This window comes from Phyllobates terribilis, unplaced genomic scaffold (genome assembly GCF_046119375.1).
Source record: "Phyllobates terribilis strain yellow unplaced genomic scaffold, ASM4611937v1 Scaffold_11__3_contigs__length_659146591, whole genome shotgun sequence".
NCBI lineage: Eukaryota > Metazoa > Chordata > Amphibia > Anura > Dendrobatidae > Phyllobates > Phyllobates terribilis.
The window spans coordinates 533,156,758-533,169,424 of NW_027362771.1; positions in this window are offsets into that span (position 1 = coordinate 533,156,758).

Below are 12,667 nucleotides of genomic sequence, written 5' to 3' on the forward strand. Positions count from 1 at the left end.
GGGGTGAGGTCTAGTCCTGTGACTGCTTTTCTCAGTACACATCCCAGCTGTCTGCAGCTTACACAGATATTTTGCACTTGTCCCTGTAAAATCTTGCTGTCTGGTGGCAGCTGTTCAGGTTTATGCAGTCAGACAGGCTTTAGTTATATGGGTTTGTAAGTATGTGAACAATGTATAATAAAGACTATATACTGCAAGTACAGAAGACAACTGTGTTACACATGTCCTGCTTATTACAAGCGGGAGGTGGGATGTTAACCAAAAAAAGACCTGTAGTGTCCCAAAATGACATCAAATTGCTATTTTAAGGGGTTATTTCTCACATGATATGGTGTCTAGTAATCGGTGATCTGTGCACCCCTTAAAGGGCGTGCACTGATCACTAAAACACCTACTGATTATTTTTTGACAGGGGGAGGGGGGGTGCAGTTCACTCACTGCACCATCCAGGTAATGAAGCCTACAGGGCATTGGCATTTCAGGCCATCCCCCTAGACTTTATAGTAATGAGTGATCAAATTTGGGATGTGTGATTAGCAGGGTCTTGCAATCAGATCCCCAATTTGATTATGGGGAACTCCCTTAAATTGGTCTTCCCACTGACACGTAGGCAATGTGCATGATCGTCACCTCTCCCAATGTTGCTTGTGTCTTGGTGGATTGGGTCCTCTTGGTGGATTGGGTCCTCTTGGTGGATTGGGTCCTCTTGGTGGATTGGGTCCTCTTGGTGGATTGGGTCCTCTTGGTGGATTGGGTCCTCTTGGTGGATTGGGTCCTCTTGGTGGATTGGGTCCTCTTGGTGGATTGGGTCCTCTTGGTGGATTGGGTCCTCTTGGTGGATTGGGTCCTCTTGGTGGATTGGGTCCTCTTGGTGGATTGGGTCCTCTTGGTGGATCGGGTCCTCTTGGTGGATCGGGTCCTCTTGGTGGATCGGGTCCTCTTGCGGCACTGAGCATCTACTGATCCAAATGGGCTTTTAGCATTATACCCTAAAGTTAACAGTGAGAAAACAGACTAAAGCCCTTTCCACACAAGCTGATTAATGCGTCTTCAAGACTAACCACATCCTTTTTAGCTTAACATTTTTAACCATGACAACCAGATGCTCCCTCTTAAAGGTAGTGTATTGTCAAATGATCATACTATGCTTAATGGCTTTTCAAATTTTCCATTTAAAAAAAAAAAATAAAAAATTAATCTTGGCTTTTGCTCTTTTTTTCAATGTCTCCTTATATCTGCAGAACAATGAAGGGTAATGCTCTTGCAGCAAATCTAATATAGACTATATTGTCCAGCATAAGAAATTACATTTACATTTGTCTATTGCAGGCAACTGTTTCAGTTAGACTATCTTTATTCATTTGTTTAGGTAAAATCTGGTTCTTGTGGTCACTAAATTGCTGTAGGGAGCAGCAGCTCTATTAACATCAGTTAATCAGGTTGGTGTCATTGCCTTATGAGAACAGTAAGCGGTCACTGCATTTTTGCCACTTAAACAGAGCAGCATAATGTAGAGGCAAAGACCCTGAATCCAGTGATGTGTTAGTGAGGTGCTTGCTGCAGTTTTGACAATCTGCTGAAAAAATAGTTGTAGGACAAGTAAATATGCTGCCATGTGTCCAACACAATCTCACTGCTGGCTTTCTGCCTATGCAGTGTACGCACAACTGTCAATCGGTTGTGGGCATGGCTGCACATTCTGATCAGTGCTACATCTACAGCAGAAACAGATTTTATCAACCTACAGCGAGCAGCCCAGTAAGTGACACTTTGCTGGAATTGGGCTGGTGACAGATTTACTTTAAAGGGGTTGTCCAGTCTTGATAGTCTGCAGACTGTCACATGGTGTTTATGTATGTGGGAGGGCATTCAGATACTTGTGGTCAATTGTATACTTGTGGTCACATGCAGACTAGTCTTGTCTGACTTCTAATGGTCTATTGAGAGAAGCAGGATGAGGTTAGTCAGCATGTGGCCAGATAACTGATTTCCTTTCACGGGGAAGCCTGACTGCCTCCTGATTTGGCGTTCATAGTGTGACTGCAGTCATTTGGTCTCTTTGGCTTGGCAACTGCTTTAATAACAAAATTAAGTGTTTCCCTTTTAACATAAGCCTTGATCTGAGAAAGCTGATACTGGGTGCTTAAATGTGAAAAAACTATTCACCTGCAAATATGAGACAAAAGGGGATTATAGGGAGAGAAAATGATGTAGTAGTTAGATTCCAAGGGTATATGCTCAGTATAAATCCACTCACCTATTTGGTGTCTTGAGGTTCTGCATGTAAATCCAATCAGTGGATCACTCCATTCCTTTCCATTTAGTTTGCTGCAAAAATCTGTGGGCTAATGAGAGCACTAGACAGTGATTTCATGGGTGATGCCACTTTGTAAATGTTTATCCCAGCAATATGCGCTCCTGAAGGATGATGGAACTTGATATTTGGATTCAAAGAATTTTTATTTCAAACTAAAATATTTAAATACTAGTATTTTAGTTTGAAATAAAAATTCTTAGTTGGATTCAATCAAGTTCCATCATCCTTCAGGAGCGCATATTGCTGGGGAAAAAGATTTAGACCTGCAAATATGGGGGTTAATAGCATTCTGAACCTACCCAGCGCCCACACTTAATTTCCTCTGAGCAGCAGGGGGTCTAACTTCCTCCCCAGCAGTGGTCAGCTTTCAGTCACAGGGTCGGTGACTGTTTCAGTCACTGCTCTTCTAGAGTGGCCGCTGTAACCACACCCCCTGCACTGATTGACAGCCGGCTCAAATGCTGAGCGAGCTGTCAGTGCATGGGTTTTACCCCCTGCACTATTGGGAGGAAATTAACTTTATTCTTCCTAACAGTGGGGCTCTCGGGGCCTATGCCGGGCAATTTCAAAACATTTAACCTGCAGGTTAATAGGTTTTGTTTTTTTTTGTTTCACGTGACAAGTTCTTTAATTCCTGTTTAGATATTGATAGCAACTGGAATCCCAAAGCAATTACATAAGCAATCAAAACCTAGTGGGTTCACGAAATGTAAAAGCTCTAAAGGTGGGGGGAAAACAAATTGTCCCACTAAAATTCACAACAGAAAATGACATGCTGACGAAAAAGCCACATCATGGGTCCATTTCCGTGTAGCTGGTAACGTGGTCAGTGACTTTGTGCCAATGTGCCCAAACCGTGCACACGACCTCTCCGAATGTGTTGGCCCTTATGAACCAACAATCAATGCTGGGGGCGTGGTTAGACTAGCAGGCATGTGGGCAGCTAGTCCAGCAGTGATTATCTCTAAAAGTCTAGTAAGTGACAAATCCTTGAAACTGGTGTCTCAGCCCCTACCTCGTGGTGTTTCAGATTACATAGCAAAAACCTGCTGACAGATTCCCTTTCTTTTTAATTCCTGCTAGTATAATAATGCTGGGTTTCCACAATAAAAGGATTTCCCACTTCAAGAAAAGTAGATCTCAAACGCGTTGATATTCATAACAGCAGGTTCTCTTTTCCTAAAGTAAAAACATCAAAAACCTTAAAGGGGTTTTCCAATCATTTATGTGAAATATACAGTCATGGCCAAAAGTATTGAGAATGAGACAAATAGTAATTTTTCCAAAGTTTACTGCTTCATTTTTTGTAATGGCAATTTGCATATACTCCTGAATGTCAAAGAGTGATCAGCTTAACAGCAATTACTGTACTTGCAAAGTCCATATTTACCCAGAAAATGAACTTTAACCCCAAAACACATTTCAACATCATTGCAGTCCTGCCTTAAAAGGAGCAGCTAACATCGTTTTAGTGATTGATCCATTAACACAGGTGTGGGTGTTGATGAGGACAGGGCTGGCGATCAATCAGTCATGATTAAGTAAGAATGACATCACTGGACACTTTAAAAGGAGGCTGGTTCTTGGTATCATTGTTTCTCTTCAGTTAACCATGGTTATCTCTAAAGAAACACGTGCAGCCATCATTGCACTGCAGAAAAATGGCCTAACAGGGAAGAGTATCGCAGCTACAAAGATTGCACCTCAGTCAACAATCTATCGCATCATCAAGAACTTCAAGGAGAGAGCTTCCATTGTTGTCAAAAAGGCTCCAGGGCGCCCAAGAAAGACCAGCAAGCGCCAGGACCGTATCTTAAAACTGTTTCAGCTGCGGGATCGGACTACCAGCAGTGCCGAGCTTGCTCAGGAATGGCAGCAGGCTGGTGTGAGTGCTTCTGCACGCACTGTGAGGCGGAGACTCTTTGAGCAAGGGCTGGTTTCAAGGAGGGCAGCAAAGAAGCCACTTCTCTCCAGAAAAAACATCAGGGACCGGCTGATATTCTGCAAAAGGTACAGGGACTGGACTGCTGAGGACTGGGGCAAAGTCATTTTCTCTGATGAATCCCCTTTTCGATTGTTTGGGACATCTGGAAAACAGCTTATTCGGAGAAGAAGAGGTGAGCTCTACCACCAGTCTTGTCTCATGCCAACTGTAAAGCATCCTGAAACCATTCATGTGTGGGGTTGCTTCTCAGCCAAGGGAATCGGCTCACTCACAGTCTTGCCTAAAAACACAGCCATGAATAAAGAATGGTACCAGAATGTCCTCCAAGAGCAACTTCTCCCAACCGTCCAAGAGCAGTTTGGCGCCCAACAATGCCTTTTCCAGCATGATGGAGCACCTTGCCATAAAGCAAAGGTGATAACTAAATGGCTCATGGAACAAAACATAGAGATTTTGGGTCCATGGCCTGGAAACTCCCCAGATCTTAATCCCATTGAGAACTTGTGGTCAATCATCAAGAGACGGGTAGACAAACAAAAACCAGCAAATTCTGGCAAAATGCAAGCATTGATTATGCCAGAATGGACTGCTATCAGTCAGGATTTGGTCCAAAAGTTGATTGAGAGCATGCCAGGGAGAATTACAGAGGTCTTGAAGAAGAAGGGGCAACACTGCAAATATTGACTTGCTGCATTAACTCATTCTAACTGTCAATATAACCTATTGGTACTCATAATATGATTGCAATTATATTTCTGTATGTGATATAAACATCAGACAAACACTAATAAAAACCAGAGGCCAGCAAATGATGTGAAAATATAATTTTGGTGTCATTCTCAAAACTTTTGGCCATGACTGTAGACTTGTTGCTTTTTTGTTTTTGCTTTTATTGACCTGACTTGAATATACACTAGCCTGCCAAAATGAGTTGTTTTACGAGCCCCTCTCTACGCGCACTCTGAACTTTAAACACATTTGGCAGAAAATTCCTTATACTTCTCTGATGAACTGATAAACCTCAAACAATGAAAAACCCTGCAGTTTTCGAAGTATTGAAGGACAATCGTACAAACTTCATTGTTATTCTGGAAGGCTGGCTATTTATATATAAAATAAAAAAGAATGGCGCAAATACGATTTCTACTGCAAGCGATCAGTTTGGAACATTGAAACTCTCCACCATTGTCACATGTGATCCTATTAATGGGATTTTGGGGTATGTGCACACGTTTTTTAGACACCCATGTTCCTGCATCGTTTGTGAAGCAGAAGATGCTTCATGGAAAATGGCGATGTTTTCCCTAGATCGTCTTTTCTGACGTCTATGTGGAGGTATTTTGCGGTGCAGTGCATTTGTTAATTCCTTGTAGGGCTTTTTCTGCGCTTTTTCAGCCCTTATACTGCAGACTACACTATTTTTACTATTAAACATGTGAATGGTGCTGTTATGAGCCAGAAAGAGCCTGTATGCGTGACATTTATCAGTTCTTGATTACCATAACTTAACGTTAAACGACCTTAAAGGGAATCTATCGACAAGATTTCACACCCCAAGCTATTTATGTGCTAGTAGCTCTTTCAGAGACAAGTTCAGCAATACCTTTAGACGGTCAGTCCTTTCCTCTGTTTACTGAGAAATCAGCTTTTGAATTGAAATAAAAATAAGGCTGAAGAGCTATGGTAGATCTGAATCCTCTGTCACTCCAGCTCTATTCCCCACCCAAAGCTGCCACCTCCTGCTTGACTGACAGACTATTCTGTGGGACTCCAGGCAAAGGAGCTGCCCGTCAAGTAGGAGGAGGTGGCGCTGGGCAGGGAATAGAGCTAGAGTGACAGCGGCTCCAGATCTATGATAGCTCTTCAGCCTCATTCGCATATCAATTCAACCACTAATTTCTCTGTAATGGAGGAACGGACTAGTCATGTAAGATGGCCACCGGACAGGTCCTTGAGGGGAGATATGTATTATTGAGGTTGGTAGCTTCGGTGATGTAAACTCGGGAAAGCATGCTCCAGCACGTATAGTGCTGAGAGGGTTAATAGGGTGTATCAGAGCCGGTTTTACGGCTGCTCACATGTCCCCCACCCCGGGGGCATGGTTTGGTAAATAAAATGGAGATCAAGTGTCTCATTCATGTGCTGTGTCTGGAGGTGTGTGGATCTCCAAGGTGTTGATCTGTGTTAAGGACTGAACACTAACCTGAGCTGGCGAACACGCAACTTTGTATGGACATTATACTTTGTGTTTCCACTTTGTGCCAGAAAAGGCTGTTATTTTTTTGCTTCCTGAGCGGTTTATGCTGTCTAAATAAACCCGCCTGGATTTCACTGAAAACACTTCTTGCAGGACTGCCACCAGGAATTTCAGGGCCCCATACTGGCAAAATTTTTGGGCTCCCTTGAGACTTCGCCCAGGCTCCACCGCAACTCTGCCTCCAACCCAGCTCCGCCTCCACACCTCTAAACTTCCACATTCCCACCCCTAACTTTTGGAAAAACGCCATTTCTGCACCACGTCCTCACCAATCACACAGTAACAGTTCCCATTGAACATCATATCACATACATAGCCAGCAGCTTTTGTTTTGGCCAAAATATTTTTTTAAGCTGCCACCACAACAAGGAGACTCTTCTGGCCCGGCCTCTAACCTATTAAACATTCGTTAAAATATCCAATACTCTTTTTAGGTTTATTTTTCTTTAATGGAATGAGTCAAGTACATTTTTTAAAATGACTAATAATATCAAATACAAGAGAGAAATACCGTCACACCATGGCTGGACCAAATATTACCACCACATATTGAAAGAATAATACCACATATAAGGAACAAATACCGCCACACCATGACCAGCCCACATATTACCACCACATACAAAGAACAAATACCGCCACACAATGACCAGACCACATATTACCACCACATAGTAACCAAATAATACCATATACAAGGAAGAAATACCGCCACACCATGACCAGACCACATATTACCACCACATAGTAACTGAATAATACCACATATAAGGAACAAATACCGCCACACCATGACCAGACCACATATTACCACCACATACAAAGAACAAATACCGCCACACCATGACCAGACCACATATTACCACCACATACAAGGAACAAATGCCACCACACCATGACCAGACCACATATTAGCACCACATCGTAACCAAATAATACCACATACAGGGACAAATACCATCATCAGACCACATGTTACCACCACATAGTGGCTGAATATTACAATACTGATCATTAATAACAAAAAGAACAATACTAATATTACCATAAGTGCCATTATACATGGGAACTCTGTATATAGTGTCAGTGTACAGGTAATACAGGGATCACCAGTGACATTATACACAGGAGCTCTGTATATAGTGTATAGTGTAAGTGTACAGGTAACACACTGACTCACCAGTGACGTCTCTAGTAGAAGTCCTTCAGCTTCGCTTTTCTTTTTCATCCAGTGCAGACCACCATCGCTTCTTCCAGCCAGGACTCGTCTCTGCATAAAATAACACAGTTATGTAGAGCAGATTCCCTACTTTTTCCCCTTCTACTCAGCTGAATACAGACGTCAACCCACCATTAATATATCATTAATTATGCAACCCACCATTCCAAATATAAATTGTAATGCACCACTGTGCCCCCACTAACTATAAATAGCCACTTTTCCCCACCTAATATATAAATTAGCACCCATACTCTTTCAGCCAATTCAGTCTCGCACTCCTGCAACCTCAACATCCTCACTCTGTACTTCATCATTTGCAGTCCCCCGCTCACTTCATCATTTGCAGTCCCCCTCGCCCCCTCACTTCATCATTTGCAATCCCCCCTCATTCCATCATTTGCAGTCCCCCTCCCCCTCTCACTTCATCATTTGCAGTCCCCCTCCCTCCATCATTTGAAGTCCCCCTCACTCCATCATTTGCAGTCCCTCGATCCCCCCTCACTCCATCATTTGCCATCCTTCGTGTCCCCCTCATTCCATCATTTTCAGCCCCCCACTCCATCATCATTTGCAGCTCCCCCCTCATTCCATTATTTGCCGTGCCTCATTCCCCCACTCGCTCCATCATTTGCAGTTCATGGTCCCCCCCTCACTCGATCAATTAATCAATTGCAGTAGCTTGTCTCTCCTCACTCCATCATTTGAATCCCCCTTCCCCCATCATTTGCAGCCCCTCCTTCCCCCATCATTTGCAGCCCCTCCTTCCCCCATCATTTGCAGCCCCCCCTCGCTCAATCATTTGCAGCCCCCTTCGCTCCATCATTTGCACCCCCCCACGTCATCATTTGCACCCCCCACTCCATCATTTGCAGTCCCTCGTCTTCCCCGCTCCATCATTTGCAGTTCCTTGTCCCCTCACTCCATCAATTGCAGTCCCTCGTCACCCCCTCACTCCATCATTTGCATCTCCCTTTCTCCATCATTTGCAACCCCCCTTGCTCCATAATTTACAGCCCCCCCTCACTCCATAATTTACAGCCCCCCCTCACTCCATACTTTACAGCCCCCCCTCACTCACAGCCCCCTCACTCCATACTTACAGCCCCCCTCACTCAGAGCCCCCTCACTCCATAATTTACAGCCCCCCTCACTCACAGCCCCCCACTCCATCACTTACAGCCCCCTCACTCAATAATTTACAGCCCCCCTCACTCCATAATTTACAGCCCCCCTCACTCCATAATTTACAGCCCCCCCTCACTCCATAATTTACAGCCCTCCGCACTCCATCACTTACAGCCCCCCTCACTCACAGCCTCACTCATTTTAGAAAGAAAAAACATTTGATCATACTTCCCATCACCTGCAGGCGCAGCTCGGCTTTGTGGTGTCCTGGCAACGGCTCTAGGTGCTTTCCTGGAGCTCTGCAGCCGCGCACCTCCTGCTCCCTCATACTTCTGACTTCTGGCATGTACCAGAAGTCAAGAGAAGTATGAGGGACCTGCTGGAGCTGTGCGGCTGCAGAGCTCCGGTAAGGCACTTAGCGCCGAGGTGTGCGCCACCTGAGGCGGCGCCCCGGTGCTCGGCGCTTTGTAACAGCATGGAGCCTGGTGAGCAGAAGGACAAGAGGGGGACCCTGACTGGGCCGGAGCCCCCTCCTCAGTGCTGCTGCTAACCGGTCCCCGTACAGCAGTAAGAACAGTAATGCCCTGATGGCGGCCCTGGCTTCATGTGTCTACCTCAGTGGCAGCCGAGTACCAAATCCTACAAAAGGTATCGCTGCACTCGTTTTTGAAAGAGTTACAGACACATATAAATAGTTTGGGGGAAGAAATCCTGCTGACAGATTCCCTTTAATAGGGTTGTCACATCTGGGACACTTAAGGCATATCCTAACAAAATGCCATAAATGTTCCAGACGGGAACACCATTTTAAGGCGTCCCTGATGCACTTGGCATGAACATAGCCATATAAATCATAGCATTAGTGTTGAGTGAGCGTGCTCGCCACGGCTTTATACTCGATCAAGCATTGGGGTGCTCTAGTCCCTGCCCAGCATGTTTCACTGCTGTTAGACAGCCAATAAACATGCTAGGGTTACTTACCATACATGGTAATGCTATAGCCATGTTGGCTACTGGCATTACTCCGATTGCCCGGCCGCATCTCATCATTGGGTCTTTATATAAGACCCGGAGGCGCGATGCTCGGCACACTCTCCATGCTGCCCTTTCTCTAGTAAAACCGTTGTTACCTGCATTCAGTGTAGAGGTAGCTGGTGAAGGAGGAATAGTTTTGGATTAGAGGCATATAGGCAGGGTTTATTGCCTTATAGTCTTTCTATAGGTATGCTGCTGCTGTAACCTTAAAACAAAAGTCCTTTTCAGGGATACATATTTTCTTTTTCCTATTAATACCAGAAAGTTTGCAGGCATATATTGCAAGGCATGCGGTAAGTGATGGGGAAGTAAACGTGCTTCCCAGCACCACCCAGTCTTCCACACAGTCCAGTCTCACTAGCCAAGAGTTTGGACCACATAATCCTCACCCTGATTCTCCTTCCTCCCACCATGGTGAGTCCCAAGAGACAAGTGATCCCACACTCGGACACTCCAAGGAGCTCTTCACATTTCCATTTATTGATTCTGGCCTCTCGCCCTGCATGTTTTAGGAGGGACATGAGGAGATTGTGTGTAGTGATGCCCAAATATTTGAGCAGCTGCGGTCAGAAGACGATGATGGTGGGGAACGGAAATTACTGTCTCAAGAAGTGGATAATGATGAGACACAGTGTGAGGCCCTCCTTTATGTCTAATGCAGGACGTATCGTATGTCTTCCTTGTAATTTTTGGCAGTTCTTGCAATGGCTTTGTGAGTTTCAGAGTCCTTCATTCATAAATTAAACAGGATGTGTTTACCATGTCACACACACCACATGCCCAGATAAGATAGTAAAATGTTAAAATTACATTTACCGGTGGGTTTAATTTTATTTCCCCTTCTACTGTATTCATAGGTGATGGGGGAAATACGGTTAGAGATGGCCCGGCTATTATTATCATTTTTTTTCTCTTTTTAGTTTTAACTTATATACAAGTCATTATACAGGAAAGAATGTTTCCTAACATTTTTTCTTATAAAATCCATTTTATCTTCGGTTTTGTATGTTTTATTGTCAGTCCTTAAAAGTGGAGTAATGCTCTGACAACATTGTTCTCAGCAGCGACCTGGGAGTCAGAGATGTGTCCAGGCGTCTTCCCCATGTTGTTCCCATTCCATTTGAGCTCTGTTTCCATCCATTTCATTGATTTTTCTGTCCCCCCCAGCCCTCCTGATACGATCTACCGGAAAAATGCTTGAGTTTCCCATTGACTTCCATTATACTCGATACTCTAACTCGTCCGAGCTGCTCGATTCGAGTACCGAGCACTGAAGTATTTAGTGCTCGACCATCACTACATGGTGTCATATGTGTGTGTTATATCTCTGCATTATGATGCACTTTTGTTACCACTTTCCATATGACATATTGTTACTTTTTCATGCTTACATTGCATCTTGGAGATCACACTTGTGCTGGTCTCGCTAGTTACATATCCCTCTATTTATATATACAACATTAATTGTCCTATTAAATGTGGGAAATGGTTTTGTTTTCAAATAGGGTCAAGCTAGAGCAATTTGGACAATTTTCAAGGCTTTCCATTAGATTCAAGACACCTTGTTAGGAAAACATAAAAATAATGAAAAGTTCATAAATTTCCAATTAAACAAATCTCCTTTTTTCTATCTCCCCAATCAGTTATCAGTCCACAATGACCTGGATTATATAATTATCTTGTTATTTATTCGGCAGACCTGCAAAATAAAGTTAAAATGTCACTTTTGCCGTACTAAACTAAAAAAAAAACAAACAATGGCTGAATCGCATTTTTTTCATCATTACCACCTAACAAGAATGACTAAAAGTTTGCTAATATTACGAATGCACCCTCCAAAATAGATGTGGCTCTCAGAATGCAGTGATGCAAAATGTCCCAGACTAATTTATAAATTTTGCCACCCCAAACTGCATTTCTACGTTTACTAGATGCCACAGGTAGGCTTGTAGATGTAGTGCAGCTGATGACTTTTTTGGGAGCCTTTTGTAGTATGTGGAGCTAGTGAAGAAGCCATATATTAGGCAAAACTGGTGAGCGGATATGTTGTATAAAACCTTACTGTAGGGCCATATCCTGGATATGATGCAGTTATAACCTCACATATGGACATTTATTTAAACTAATTCCATTCCTTAATTTTAGCTCTAGGTTTGCCCAACAATGCACCTCTGAGAACGATTCCATAGGCAAGTCCTTGATACATTTTAAAGAGGCTTATTTTCCACCAATGCATGCCCAGTAAAAGGGCAAGATATTGTGTAAGAATATTACATGGTACACCCACTGATATAGGGTTTACAAAGGAAGGGACGCCATGATTGAATCAGCAGAATGGTCCCTTACTGGGAAATTGAGGGAAAATGGTGCACCCACTCCTAGAGTAGGGTTACTTACCACCTCTACGTGGATAACTTCTACAAGTGGCCTTCGATTTGCTTAATTTCTGTGAAATACCTACAGGATTAACAAATTAGATGCCGTTCTAAATACTTTGAGGGGTGCAGTTTATAAAATGGACTGATTTAAAGGGGTTTCTTAAATATGGCCCCTGAAAGCCCCTACAAAAATTGCTGAAAAATTTTCATGCCTTCAAGCAGCCTTAAAAAAATGTGAAGAATTTTTTAAAAACTATGCCTACATGGAATTGTCAAGGTAATGTTAAATATTTGTTTTGCAGTGTGACTATCTGTAAACAGGTAAATTCAAATTTTGAAAATGTCAAATGTTACCAAATTTTCTGTAAACATTTCTTTTTTTACATAA